Source organism: Dendrobates tinctorius, unplaced genomic scaffold, assembly GCF_039654945.1.
Source record: "Dendrobates tinctorius isolate UK_male_01 unplaced genomic scaffold, ASM3965494v1 ptg000211l, whole genome shotgun sequence".
Lineage (NCBI taxonomy): Eukaryota > Metazoa > Chordata > Amphibia > Anura > Dendrobatidae > Dendrobates > Dendrobates tinctorius.
Window position 1 is genome coordinate 13,217,912 of NW_027361878.1, and position 14,837 is coordinate 13,232,748.

The 14,837-nt window shown below is 49.2% G+C and overlaps 1 long non-coding RNA gene across 1 annotated transcript in view; it reads right to left on the minus strand.

Moving 5' to 3' along the window:
• LOC141058161 (uncharacterized) overlaps positions 1–13,446 on the minus strand; it is a 54,331-nt gene extending 40,885 nt beyond the window's left edge. The window contains exons 1-2 of the long non-coding RNA XR_012222107.1: positions 13,051–13,446; positions 11,037–11,261 (exon numbers count right to left, since the gene is read on the minus strand). This is a non-coding gene — a long non-coding RNA (uncharacterized lncRNA). The remainder of the gene's footprint in view (positions 1–11,036; positions 11,262–13,050) is intronic.
• Positions 13,447–14,837: the final 1,391 nt, after the last annotated feature.

A 14,837-nucleotide genomic window follows, 5' to 3' on the forward strand; every position in this document is an offset into this window, starting at 1 on the left:
GCCGTTTTCCCCAGACCGTTTTATTTTATTTTTACCGTCTATGAAGATGAGACAGGGGCAACGGATCCTATTGAAAGGGTCAGATTTCCCCAAACCATCAACGGGCGAGCACCCCTCCACGTATCCTCTCCCGCGACGTGGGACACAATGCCGGACTTAGCCCTGACCACCCCTAGGTATAGAAACCATGGGCTGTACAGAAGCACAAGACTAGTCCGTGCGGCCCCCACTGCTCCTCCAATGCTTAGACTGCGGTGTTGCAAGGCGGCGGATGGTCTCTCTCCTCACCCCCTGAAGGGGTTAGATGGAGCTAGGCTGCCTGCACCGTCCTATTTTGTCAAGGCCCCCTCACATACCTGAGCTGGGAAGCTGAAGAGGATCATCAGTGAGGAGAGGGCCTGGGAGGGTTCCTGCGGTGAAGATCCGGGGCTGGAGCCCTTAGCTGTCAGATGCCACCGGCCAGTGGCTGCAGAGTGGTGCGGAGAAGCCCGCGCCAGTAAGTAGCACCATTTTTTTGTGGCGCCATGGAGTCGCCCCCCCGCCGCGGGCAGGGGATAAATTGAGGCTGCAACCGGAAGTGACGGGCGGCCCGCCCCCCAGGCCTGGGCGGCAGGGGATAAATTTAGTCCCCGGCTTGGGAGCATGGCTAGGCCGCAGACCCGGAAATACTGCCCCTGGACCGGTCTATATGCTGGCGGTCCGCCCCACAGCTGGTGGCGCGCGATTTTTGTGCGGAGGCGTCCAGGACCGGGGGGGGGGGCACAGGACTAGGGTAAGTGCAGCCCGGGAGGCCACAGGGAAAGCGAGGTGCTACCTCATTCCCCCTATACCCAGCAGCGGACAGATGCAGCATTTCTGAAGAAGCAGCATGCATCTCTTGTCGGGCTGCGTTTACGCGGGCGCAGAGCAAGCAATTATGCAAAGCCGGCGACTCCAAACGTGCCCAGGAGCCCTCCCCTGCGACCGAACCCACTGGTGTGGGCAGACCACAGAGGACAAGGCTTGGGATTCCCGCTGTACAGCGCCTGCAACCCGACGCCTAACAAAACCTCAGTGTCCGTCCTCCCCTGCGACCAGTGTGCCATGCCCCCCAGAGTGGGTCTTATCACTGTCACAGTTCATGCAATTGAGTCCCTTCAGGCCTCAGATGGGGGCAGGGACAGTGGCTCGCCGGCCTTAGAGGGGACCTCCACCTCACAAGAGCCCCTCGTCTGCAGGGGCCGCTCTCACTCCAGGCAGACCCGAGGGAAACGAATCCACACGGTGTCGCCCAGTCCATCCGGTGCCTTGGCATCTGTAAGTTCTGCTTCTCGCTCCCCGTCACCAGTGGTTGAAAGCGAGCAGACCTCAGAATGCGACTCAGATGAGCCCCTTGACCTGGATTCTCCAGCATCACGCAGCAGCTACGGGGCATGAAATGGCATTTAAGCAAGTGAAGCGCCTGCACAGAATTCTTTTCCTCTCACCCGGAGTTTGAGGACATAGTGCAGCGGCACAGAGAACGTCCAGACAGGCGTTTCTTGGGTCAAAAGGCACTCAAAACAAGGTATCAGTTTGCTCCGGACCTCCGTAAAAAATGGATGGAATCCCCGTTGGAGATCCTCCAGTTTCGCGCCTAGCTACTAAGACCCTGCTATCCGTCCCTAGTGTTCCCTCAATTAAGGATCCCACGGATCGCCTTATAGAGAGCTTAGCTCGCTCAATATATGAGGCGTCAGGGTCAGCTCTCGCTCCCTCATTCGCAGCAACTTGGGTAGCCAAGGCTATGATATCATGGTCAGAAACATTAAACAAGGTCGCGCAGGAGCAGGATCTACCTGCAGAGATTTTGGAGGTTGCAGGTCAGATGGCGATGGCCGGAGACTATGTAATCAATGGGTTTTTGGATGCGGACAATTGCTCGGCACTTGCTGCCGCTAATGCAATTTCAATCAGAAGAGCCCTATGGTTAAGGACATGGCGAGCCAATTCTACTTCTAAGAAGTCCTTGACTTCCCTGCCTTATCAGTGTGGCCACCTATTTGGGGAGAAAGAGCGGGTTTCTCCCTCAACAAAAGGTCAAAACACTTTTTTGTCACCCGTTTTCAGGCATGTTTTCGGGCCTTTCGCAACCCCGGGAGGACTACAGCGGCCAATTCCGCTGCCTCAGGCCGCCCCAACCAGGATAGGGAGCGGCAGGTCTCATATAGAGCCAACACATTGGGGAGAATGCATACTCAGCAGCCCAGATCGAGGGGATCCAGATCCCAAAGATCGTCGGCCAAATGACTCGAGGCTTTTTCCAGATGACACCGGCAAGGTGGGCGGCCGCCTACTCTGGTTTCACTACGTCTGGGTCAATGTCGCTCACGACGCATGGGGAAAGGAATTGGTGGCCTCAGGTTACAGAATAGAATTTGTCAGATATCCTCCAAGACTTTTTTTCTTCCCGGCTTCAGGCTTTCTCCAGGGTGGATACCCAGGCAAGGGCTCTATTGGGAGCTATCAAATTGCTCCAGCACAACGGAGTCATTGTTCCAGTGCTGGAACACAAAAGAGCTCAGGGGTTCTATTCCAACCTTTTTGTGGTTCCCGAAAAGGACGGGTCTGTCAGGCCTGTTTTGGACCTGAAGCTTCTGAACAGATTCATCAGGATCAGACATTTCTGGATGGAGTCTCTCCGTTCAGTCATATCGGCCATGGAGCAGTGAGAATACTTGGCCTCAATAGACATCCAGAACGCATATCTGCATATTCCCATTTTTCCTCCTCATCAGCGGTTTCTACGCTTCACCATCGGCGATCAACATTTTCAGTTCGTAGCACTACCCTTCGGGCTAGCCACGGCTCCCAGAGTGTTCACAAAGGTTATGGCAGTTGTCATGGCCACACTGCATTCTCGAGGCATAGTCGTCTTGCCTTATCTGGACGACCTCTTTGTCAAGGGCCCGTCAATACGGGCATGCGAGGAAAAGGTCAACATCAGGCTAGATACTCTTGCCCACTTAGGATGGTTGGCAATGCAAAGAAGTCATCACTTGTGCCAGCTCAGAGGATCTCCTTCCTAGGAATGATCTTCGACACTTGCCGAGGGTTGGTAATTCTCCTTCAGGAAAAGGCGCTAGCTCTCCGGCAGGGAGTCCGGACACTTCGCCAACCAGTCCCTCATACCATCCGATGCGGGATGAGGATTCTAGGGAAAATGGTGGCAGCAATGGAAGCGATACCTGTCGCCCAGTTCCACCTTCGCCTCCTGCAGCACGCCCTCTTGTCAGCCTGGGACAAGAATCCTTTCACGCTCGATCGGCGGTGCCGACTGTCCTCTCAAGTCAGGCAGTCGCTCGGATGGTGGATAAACCAGTTCCTCTCTGGCCCAGGGGAAACCTTTCCCCCCAGATCATTGGCTGGTAATGATAACCAACGCCAGTCTCTTCGGTGGGGGAGCAGTGTTTCGCCACCACACAGCCCAGGAACGGTGGTCGCCACAGGAGGCACGCCTCCTGATCAACTTATTGGAGATACGAGCAATTCGGCTGGCTCTGCAGAAGTTTCTTCACTTTCTAGCAGGCCGCCCCGTCTGGATTCAATCGGACAACGTCACGGCAGTGGCTTACTTAAATCATCAAGGGGGCACCCGCAGCAGAGCAACCATGCGTGAGGTGGAGCTCGTTCTTCAGTGGGCCGAAGCAAACCACTCGGTGATTTCGGCTGTCCACATTCCGGGGCGTGGAAAATTGGGCGGCAGACTTTCTCAGCCGGCAGGGTCTTGCATCCGGAGAGTGGTCTCTACATCCCGAAGTTTTTCAGCAGATTTGTCAACTGTGGGAAGCTCTGGATGTGGACCTGATGGCTTCCAGAGTAAATGCCAAGGTGCCCACATAGGTCGCTCAGGCCAGGGACCCACAGGCATTCGCGGTGGACGCGTGGGTTCTGCAATGGAACCAGTTTCGCCTCCTATATCTATTTCCCCCACTGCCACTACTTCCAAGAGTCATCAAAAAGATCAAGATGGAAGGGGTGCCGGCGATCCTGCTGGCCCCAGGCTGGCCCCGTCGAGCGTGGGATGCAGATCTAATGCAGCTGCTCGCCGACGTTCCTTGGCGCCTGCTAGAGTGCCCAGATCTACTGTCTTAAGGGCCGATTTGCCACCCGAACACAGGGACCCTGTGTTTGATGGCATGGCCGTTGAATCTTGGATTCTAACCCAGGCAAGGTTTGGGAGCGAGGTGGTCGCTACAATGATTAGTGCCCAGAAGCCTGCTTAAGGAAGAATTTACCACCACGCCTGGAAGGTGTTCTTTGCTTGGTGTCGACGCTGCGGTGTTTCCCCGCTGGGATTCTCGATCCCCAACATCTTGGCTTTTCTCCAGTCAGGCTTAAAGAGCCCGGATAGCTCAGTCGGTAGAGCATTAGACTCGGGCTTTGCCCCAGGTTCCCTCAGGAGACAAATATCGGCCTTATCCGTCCTGTTCCAGCGCAGAATTGCTACCAATTTGCAGGTGAAGACTTTTCATTCAGGGAGTCTCCCACTTGGTACCTCCCTATAAGGCGCCTATGGACGCCTGCGACCTTAACATGGTCCTAAGTGTTCTGCAGGAAGCTCCATTTAAACCGCTTCAGGATATCTCTTTTTGAGGTACCTTTCCTGGAAAGTGGTGTTCCTAGTGGCCATCACTTCCATCAGGCGGGCTTCAGAGCTGGCGGCCCTATCCTGCCGAGCTCCGTTCCTCACTTTCCATAAGGATAAGGTGGTCCTCAGACAAGCCCCTCCTTTTCTGCTGAAAGTCGTGTCCTCTTTTCACATTAATGAAGATGTTGTTTTGCCTTCATTTTGTCCAGCACCGGTGCGCCATGTGGAAAATGCTCTTCACACGTTAGACCTGGTAAGAGCCCTCCAGAGGTACGTGTCGCGGACGGCACCCTTTCGTCAGACGGACACGCTGTTCGTGCTCCCCGAAGGGTGCAGGAAAGGACTCGCTGCCTCAAAATCAACCATAGCCAGATGGATTCGTTGGACGATTCAGGAGTCCTACCACATTAGGGGCACGCCGATTCCAGCAGGGATCGGGGCGCACTCTACCCGGGCAGTGGGCGCCTTTTGGGCGCTTTGGCACCAGGCTTCGACAGAACAGGTTTGCAAGGCAGCAACCTGGTCCAGCCTGCACACATTTGCCAAACATTACAACAACAGCAACCTGGTCCAGCCTGCACACATTTGCCAAACAATCCATGCTCAGGCCTCGGCGGATGCGAGCCTGGGTAGAAGGATTCTCCAAGCAGCGGTGGCGTACCTTTTAAACAAGAGGTGCATGTAGCTTGGATCGGTGAGTCAATCTCCCACCCAGGGACTGCTTTAGGACGTCCCACAGTATCTGTGTATCCCAATGAGGTGAAGGAGAAACATGGATTTTTGTGATAACTCACCGTAAAATCCTTTTCTCCGAGACGCTCATTGGGGGACACAGCACCCACCCTATTAGCCAGATGGCTCTGTTTCTGTTTAGTTAATACGCATTTATTTATGTGATATGGGGTGGTCCTTTTCTGGACGTGTTGTACCTGTATTAAGGCTGATTTTGTTGTCCTCCTACTGCTTTGGCACCAAACTGAGTTCCGCCTGCAATGGGGCGAGGGTGTATACGACGGAGGAGGAGCTAACCTCTTTTTTCACTTAGTGTCAGCCTCCTAGCAGCAGAAGCATACACCACAGTATCTGTGTCCCCCAATGAGCGTCTCAGAGAAAAGGATTTTACGGTAAGTTATCACAAAAATCCATTTTTTCATGCACATCATCTTACGCATGACGCTGCATGTGCATGCGTTTGTATGCGTTTTTGCACACATTTGCGTTGTTTATACGCATGTGCTCGATATGACATCAGACAAAAATGGGCGTGTCTCATGGGATTTCTATATATATATTTTGAAGAACGCATGTGTTTCGAAAGCATGCGTATGCATGTCTTTGTGTTCCCATAAACAGTAATGCATTTTTGACACATTCATGCGCATGCCTGCGCATATTTGACGGATTTTTAACGCCTCAAAAAATGCAAGATGTTGCGTTCGCCAGATACCGCCACACACCACGAAATGACGCATGCGTACGCAAAAGCATGCGAACGCATGTCCCTGTGTATGCCATGTTAAATATATGTACGCATGCGAATCTATGCGGATCAAACGCTGCGCACACAAACACTAATGTGAAACCAGCCTTACCTGTACACTGACACTATATACAGAGCTCCTGTGTATAATGTCACTGGTGGTAATATTAGTGTTGTTGTTGTTGTTAGTATTGTAGTTTATTAATGATCAGTATTGTAGTACTCTCACTATGTGGTGGTAATATGTGATCTGGTCATGATTTGGTGGTATTTCTCTTGTATGTGGTAGTATTTGGTCACTATGTGGTCTGGTCATGATGTGACTGCATTAATCCCCTGTATGCGGTATTATTTGGTCAGTGTGGTCCGGTCATGATGTGACTGTATTTACCACCTGTATGTGGTATTATTCAGTTACTATGTGGTGGTAATATGTGGTCTGGTCGTGGTGTGGCAGTATTTGTCTCCTGTATGTGGTATTATTTGGTCACTATGTGGTCTGGTCATAGTGTGGTGGTATTTGTCCCCTATATGTGATATTATTTGGTCACTGTGTGGTAATAATATGTGGTCTGGTCACGGTGTGGAGATATTTGTCAACTGTATGTGATATTATTCGGTCACTATGTGGTCTGATCATGATGTGGTGGTATTATTGGTCTTGGTATAGGGGATTGTGTTGTGTATGGAGATCACTTGTTCTCTCTATCAATAGGGAGAAGATTCTTGATTTCCAATAGAGATTAAATACTTGGTCGGTTAACCCCTCCCTGTCCTGTCCACTTACAGTGGTTCTACAGTGAAAACAAGATGTAATCACCTATCCTAAGACCATGTTCACACCTTCAGTATTTGGTCAGTATTTTGTCTAAGCATTTGTAAACGAAAACCAGGAGTGGGTGATAAATGCAGAAGTGGTGATGTGTCTCTATAATACTTTTCCTCTGATTGTTCCACTCCTGGTGTTGACTTAGGCCAGGTTCACAAAGCGTTAATGCAGTCCGTTCAATGCAAAACGTTGATGGACTGCATTAACGCTACTCCCATAACGTGATCGCGTTATGTCATCCTGCTAGCGCAGATGCTTCACTGCGCTAGCAGTGACGGACCTTCGGACGCTGCAGCCCACGTCCGCGGGTCCATCACAGAATGACGGCACATCGTTAATGCATGCCGATTATTGCATGCGTTAGCGATGCGCTCGTCTATAGCAGTGTATGGGTGGGTTAACGCATCCATTACATAGCGTTAATGCCGCTATGTAAAGTATGTGTTAAACGCACCCCCTAAAGGCTATGTGAATCCAGCCTTAGAAATACTGATGTAAAATACTGAACGCGTGAACGTGGCCTAAGGATAAGTGATAAGTTATAGATTGGTGAGGGTCTGACTGCTGGGACCTGCACCAATCTGCAGAATGTGAACTCTTATCCACATTAGTATGGAGCGGCATGTATGACTCAACCACTGATCTATACATTCCCTAAGGGGCTGCTCATGGCTTTTTCTGGAAACCAGCAAAGAGAATGAATGGAGCTGCGGTCAGACATCCCATCTGCTGCTCCATTTTAAAATGGGGATAAAAGTGTCATGTCATGGATAAAGGTTCCCCATTCTTCCAATCGGTGCGCTTTCCAATGGTCGGATTCCACCGATCAATAATAAAAATAATCTTTTATTTATATAGTGCCAACATATTCCGCAGCGCTTTACAGTTTGCAATCATTATCATTGATGTCCCCGATGGGGCTCACAATCTAAATTCCCTATCAGTATGTCTTTGGCTAAGTTATCATCTACCTAACCTGTGGATCGGTGATATCTTGTTTTCATCAAAGCACACTACCAAACCACAGTACTGCCAACTACCGTAATTATACATCCCAGTTGTGGTGGCGTATAGTTGATGTGCAGCAGCCGCCTGTGTTTTACAGTCTTTTCTCGACTAAATCGGGGTTATCGGCTAAGTTATTTGCATATAGCTGTAGGGTGGACCCCTAGGGTCAATTCCCCCAGTGGGCCCCAGACACCCCAGTCCGACCCTGCTCTGACCAATATTATTCAATGGGTCAGTGCAGATGCGCTGACCGAATCAGCGTGTGATAAATAAAAAATAGTAGCCTGCACAATTTCCGTCTGTAAATCAGATGAGACTTACCCATTCAAGTCTATGGGTCAGATGCCATATGGATCCGTAGTCTAGCATCCGATTTTTACAGATATGTGACAATTCTGTAACATAGAAAACTGTAAGGATGTGTGCACACGCTGCGGATTCACCTGCAGAGTTTTTCGTGAGGATTTAGCAAAATCTGCAGGTAAATCCTCAGGTCAAAAGACCTGTGGTTTATCTGCGGCTTAGCCTGCGGTTTCACACCTCTACAATGGAGAAGGTGTGAAACCGCTGCAGATTCCGCAGCAAGAAGTGACATGCTGCGGATTTGAAACCGCAACAAATCCGCGCAGAAAATTCAGCAGCATGTGCACTGCGGTTTTTCATTTCCATAGGTTAGAATGGTACTGTACACCACAGCAAAAACTGCTGCGGATCCGCAGGGCCAAATCCGCTGCGGATCCGCAGCAGAATCCGCAGCGTGTGCACACACCCTCAATGGTCCTGTAAACAATTAATAGTAGCTACTGTAAAAAAAAAAAAAAAAAAAAAAAAAAGATTGTACATGGACGACAAGTGAGAAAAATATCGTCTGAGATTTCTGGATGAAACTGTGACCGATGTTTTAGACTATGTGCACACGTGCGGAATTGCCGCGGAAATTTCCGTGGCAATTTCGCAACTCCCTGCCACGGGAAATCAGTGGGAATTATGCATGCGGAATTCCCACGAAAATCTAGTGTTTTGCATAGTGTTTGACAAGTGTGACCAACTTTTTACTATTGAGGCTGCCTATGTAGCCTCAATAGTAAAAAGATAGAATGTTAAAAATAATTTAAAAAAAAAATTGTGATATTCTCACCTTCCGGCGTCCACCGCAGCAATGCTCCCGGCAACTCCCATTCCCAGTGATGCCTTGCGACAATGACCTCTGATGACGTAGCATCGAGCGAGATGCTACGTCATCACAGGTCAGTCGCGCAAGGCATCGCTGGGACTGGGAGCTGCTGGGAGCATTGCTGAAGCCTGGGGACACCGGAAGGTGAGAATATCTCAATTTTTAATTTTAATTCTTTTTTTTACCAGGGATATGGTACCCAGGGCCTGGAGGAGAGTCTCCTCTCCTCCACACCCTGGGTACCATCCGCACATTTTCCACAAAAAGAATGAGCATGCTGCGTATTTTTCTGCGATGCGATTCAGCCGCGGAAAAATACACAGCATTAGCACAGCGTGTGCGGAATGCCATTGAATTCAATAGCTTGCCTATTTTATGCTTTTTTGCGGCGAAAAAACGAGGCAAAGACGCATAAAATCCTTGGATATTCCGCACGTGTGCACATAGCCTTAGATGCTTGTGTGAACCTGCCCTCATAAGGGTTTGCTTTTTGTAGCACAACTTGTATTTATGGTCATTTAGAAAGATGGAACAAAGAGTGGTAATTATGATTAACACCATTCACTTTACCAAATAATGTACCAAAAAAGGGAGACAAAAATCCAAGTTCTGTGAAACTGTGGAAAACCCCCCCACAATTCTACAATTGTTTTTTCGGTTTTGTTTTTATGGTGTTCAGGATGTTAGTTGTTCCCAGTATTGCGCTTTTCTGGACAGAGCTCAGATGTTGCTCCTGGGACCTGTTGTAATCATTTTCTCAACTTAGGGGTCACTGCTCCAAGTGCTCCTATCACCACTGGAATCACTGTTGCCTTCACCTTCCACATCTTCTCCAGTTCTCCTTTAAGGCCCTGGTATCTCTCCAGCTTCTCATATTCCTTCTTTCTGATGTTGCTGTCTCTTGGCACTGCCACATCTATTACCATTGCTGTCTACTGTCACAATGTCTGGTTGGTTAGCCAATACCTGTTCTATCCATATGGATCTTGAAGTCCCACAGGATTTTTTGCCCTTTAATTCTCCACCACTTTCTCTGGGGTCTCCCACCTGGACTTAGGAGGACTTAGCCCAAATGCTGTGCAGATGTTCCTGTATACAATGCCCGCTACTTGGTTGGTTATAATATATATATTACCTGTAAAGAAGAGTTACACATATCCAGTGGTGGATTATGATGAGGACAATCTGGGTTACTCCTCAGGCCCCATGGCCAGATTTCCCTCATGATAACATTTTTTGCATGGTCATCGGCGGCGCTTATCGTCGGGCAGGGAGCGTTCCTATTGCTCCACTGCCAGCAATAAAGAGATATATTATAGCTTCAGGATGACTTTCTACCCAGCTGTGTCATTTAGCCCATATGGGAAGCAGAGCCAAAGGGGATCGCCTGGAGAGGTAAGTAATAATTTATTTTTTTTTCTTTAAAGTTAATGAATTGGGGGTATTGGGTTGGAGAGAGGGCAGGATATTTATAATGATTTGGGAGTGGGAATAGGGGACATTATATTATGAGTGGGGGGTGGAAGAGAGGACATGATTGATACTATAGTGAATCAGGGGAGGGAGAGAGGAGCGTATATTAAAGGCCTGCACAACATACTGGTCACATGCGGCCCTCCAGGTGGTCTGTTGCAGTCCACAGGAACCCGGGGACGGTGACTTCCCTTTTTCCTGTATTTGTCCTTCAGACGTGAATACATTTGAACACTGTGGTTCCAGGATTGAGGCACAGGAGAGCATGTCAGCCCTCGAGCTGATCAGAGGAGATGTGACCTATAAGGTACCTGAATGCAAATGTTTATCTGTGATACTTACTATGTCTCATCAGTACTGTGGTTTTTTTGTATGATCTGTAGTCTGATGATAGCTGGTAACAGCTCCCAGAATCTCCTTACCATTTGTAGGTTCATGCGATACAATTGCATATGGTGCTTACCTGACATTACAATTGATCGCTGTACTGATGGTGGTTCTGGCACTGCATTCATGTACTGATGGTGGTTCTGATCTTGTACACATGTAGCAATCCATAAAGTGCTTCATGGCTATGTTAAAATCTAAAAATCTTCAAAATCTAGAGATTTGAGATGAGAAGGATTTGCTGAGTTTTTGCTCCAAAATCGCTGATCATAGGCCAGACAGCGTCCACAGTTGCCTCCATCTGCCAAATTATAGGGAATCTTTAGTTGGGGGTTCCGTCTGAATCACGTGTTTCAGATATGTACACGTAAACTCTGGTGTAAGCGTGGAGCACAAGATAAATGTACGACGAACCTTAGGCTGGGGTCACACTTGCAACTGCAATGTGAGAAACTCGCGCATCAAAACCAGGCACTGCTACCAGCACTCAGGACCGGAGCGCTCAGCTGCGCAGAAATACATGCAGCCGCACACTCCGGTTCCAAGTTCCAGCGGCAGTGCCTGTTATTGATGCGAGAGACTTGCATGAATTTCTCGAATTGCAGTTGCAAGTGTGACCCTGGCCTTACACTGACAGAAGCCTCTTAGACCATACTCTGGGCATGGTCTAAACAGATAGCCATATCTGACAGATATGGCTCGTCACATGACGACCTCCTGATGTCATAGCAACTATTAGACCTCCGAGATGACGTTGCGGGGGTTCCGATCGGTGCGAGCCCCCTCCCTTCTAAATGCTGCGATCACTTTTGATCGCAGCATTTAAAGGGTTAAACTGCCCAGGAGAGTGCGGGCAGTTCTCTTGGCTGTGACAGCTGGGTCTCGGCTATCTGTTAGGTTAAGCTCCCGTCGACTAGCGCTCTGGCACAGCTCCTGTGCCCGCATGATTGCCGTGACGTAGCAGTACATCTATCTGTGGGCACACACTTCAAAATATGATGTACTGATACGTCATGTCGGGAAGGGGTTAATAGCGTTTGTTTACATGACAGGTTCCCTTTAACAGAACATTCCAAACAAAGATGAAATGTTTACTTACTATTTATCTATATCTGCTTCTTTCAGCCTTTGTGCTTACGATACTCCACTGGAGCCAGGCCAGGTCAGTGCGATTTTCCTTGGCAGGTGCCCTGGGTTTTTCTTGTGATTACTAGGCCACCAATGATCAAATATCGTGGCTGGTGCCTTGTAATCACAAGAGGCACCGAGGGTTTTCTATGGGGATGTTCACACTGCTCTAGTGCGGCTGCCTCAGAGTATAAATGTGGTAGCTGAACTACAGTTTTGCCACTTTTTTTGCTCAACTCAACCAGTCGCCCCCGATCCCTGGAGCCTAGGGGCCCCAAAAGTCCCTTTGGCCTATATGAATAGACCAATGCTATTAAAGACTTGCAATAATTGGGGATCTCATTAGAGCTTATGCATTGGGGCCCATGCTCTTCAAGTTACTCCACTGTGACCACATACGTTTTACCACAACCTAACTGTCATCAGTTGTGTTATTTACCCATGCGGTTTTTAAAGGTGAAGCACATTTCTTTTACAAGTTTTACCTGTAAAAACCATGTGCCACTCCATTCTATAAGTATGAAAATCGCATATGAGTGAAGTGTCCGTGTGATGACTACTGGAACCTGCAGAGCTGAATCCTGACATTGCAGCTTCTGAATTCTCACAACGAATGCACTGCACACTTTTAGGATTCTCCCTTGCCGATGTACAGTAATGTCAGCACATGTATGTGATTTATATACTTCTGACCACATTCCGACTAGACGTGCACAGCCTCGCTCGGTTCATTTTCATTGAGTGAGGCCACACATGTCTAGTCAGCATGTGACCGCATGTATGTAAATTACCGGCATGAGAGAATCCTAACAGCGCGCAGTGAGCACTGTGAGAATTCATAAGTCTGCAGTCACATAGAATGACTGCAGACTCAGCAAAAACATGGACAACCCCTTCAATGTTCCTAACATAAATAATAATATGAGAAGTCGGTATCACAAATAATATTTACATCCAGGTACCTTATAGATGGCGTCATCTCTGGAGTCGTTCTTCTTTTCTTCTTCTTGTCCAGACCCCATGATGAGTTTTTTCATCCACATCTCGTCTCTGCAGACTTCCATCTTCTCCGGTCTTCTGCACCAACTCTCCACATGATGCCCTTAGATAGATAGAAATGTCATTATAATGCTCCTGAATAAAAATATCTGCAATATACTGTCACTTCACACTATTCCCCCCCCTCATACTGTCTCCTCTAACATCCCACCTGTTCACCATACTGTCTCCTCATATATTTACCAGCTCACTCTCTATACTGTCTGCTCACACATACCCGACTCTCCATACTGTGTCCGCACACATCCCATCACCCTCACTCCCCATACTGTGTCTGCACACATCCCACCACCCTCACTCCCAATACCGTGTCCACATACATTCACTCGTTCGCTCCCCATTCTGTCTGCACCCACCTCCCATACTGTTTCCTCATACATACTCTTCATTTTGTGTCCTCAAATCTCCCCACACATATTAAATCCCCACTCCAAATCCCCCTCCTCCTCCTCCTCACCCTCCTCCTCTTTTCCAAATCCCCCTCCTCCTCTTCTCCAAAATCCCCCTCCTCCTCCTATCCAAATCCCCCTCTTCCTCCAATGCAAATCCTCCTCCTCTAAATTCCTCCCACACATTAACCCCCTGTCCCTACTCCGAATCTCCCCACACATTATATACACCCCCCACTCCAAATCCCCACACAAAGTAACCCCCTATCCCCACTCCAAATCCCCCCCAAACATTATGTACACCCCCACTCCAAATCCCCCCACACATTATGTACACCCCCCTCTCCAAATCCCTTCTCCTCTTCTCCAAATCCCCCCTTCTCCTCCACTTATCCAAATCCCCCTCCTTTTCTCCAAATCCCCCTCCTTCTCCTCTCCAAATCCCTCCTCCTCCTCCTCCTCCTCTCCAAATCCCCCCTCCTCCTCCTCGTCTCCAAAACCCCCCTCCTCCCCTTCTTTTTTCACAAATCCCCTCCTCCTCTTCTCCAAATCCCCCTCCTCCTCCTCCTCTTCTCCAAATCCCTCTTCTCCTCCTCTTCTCCAAATCCCCCCCATCTCCCATCTTTGGTGGTTCTTCAGCTCCACAATGGAGCACACTTACCACCAGCATTCGCTCTGGGTGCCGGTGAGTGACAGCAGCGTGATCACATGACCTGATCACCTGCTGAAGTCACTCTGACCCGGCGGTCAGAGCTTCAATTGTACTGGTGTCTGTATAGACGCCAGTACAATTGCTCACTGGGAGCCAGCGTTCGCAGCTTCTCTGTGTCGGCTGTCAGCTTGACAGCTGGCACAGAGAACCGCCGACTCCCAGGCCGGGGGGGGCCGCAGAATGCAGCCGCTGGGGGGAGACAGTACGGATCGCCGCATTAGGCGGCCGACTGCGCCCCCCTGTCTGCTGCGCCTGGAGCAAATGTCCTGGCTGCCCCCTCCTGGATACGCCTCTGGTTCTCCCTGTGCTTGAGTGGCTTTCCTCCCATGTCCCAAAAGAATATCAGTAACGATAGTGGATGTGTCGCACGTTGTCGAGCAGTCGCATATTATTCAAGCACTCCGAAGACACTCTGTTAGCACCCGAGCATGCTCAGATAACAACTTATCATAGCACGTCCACTCATCACTATTATACGATGCGATACAATACACTTTATTGATCCCGAGGGAAATTATGGTATCACAACAGCGTTACAACAGCATTACAAACAAAACATTAAGAACAGCATTACTACATTACAAACGGC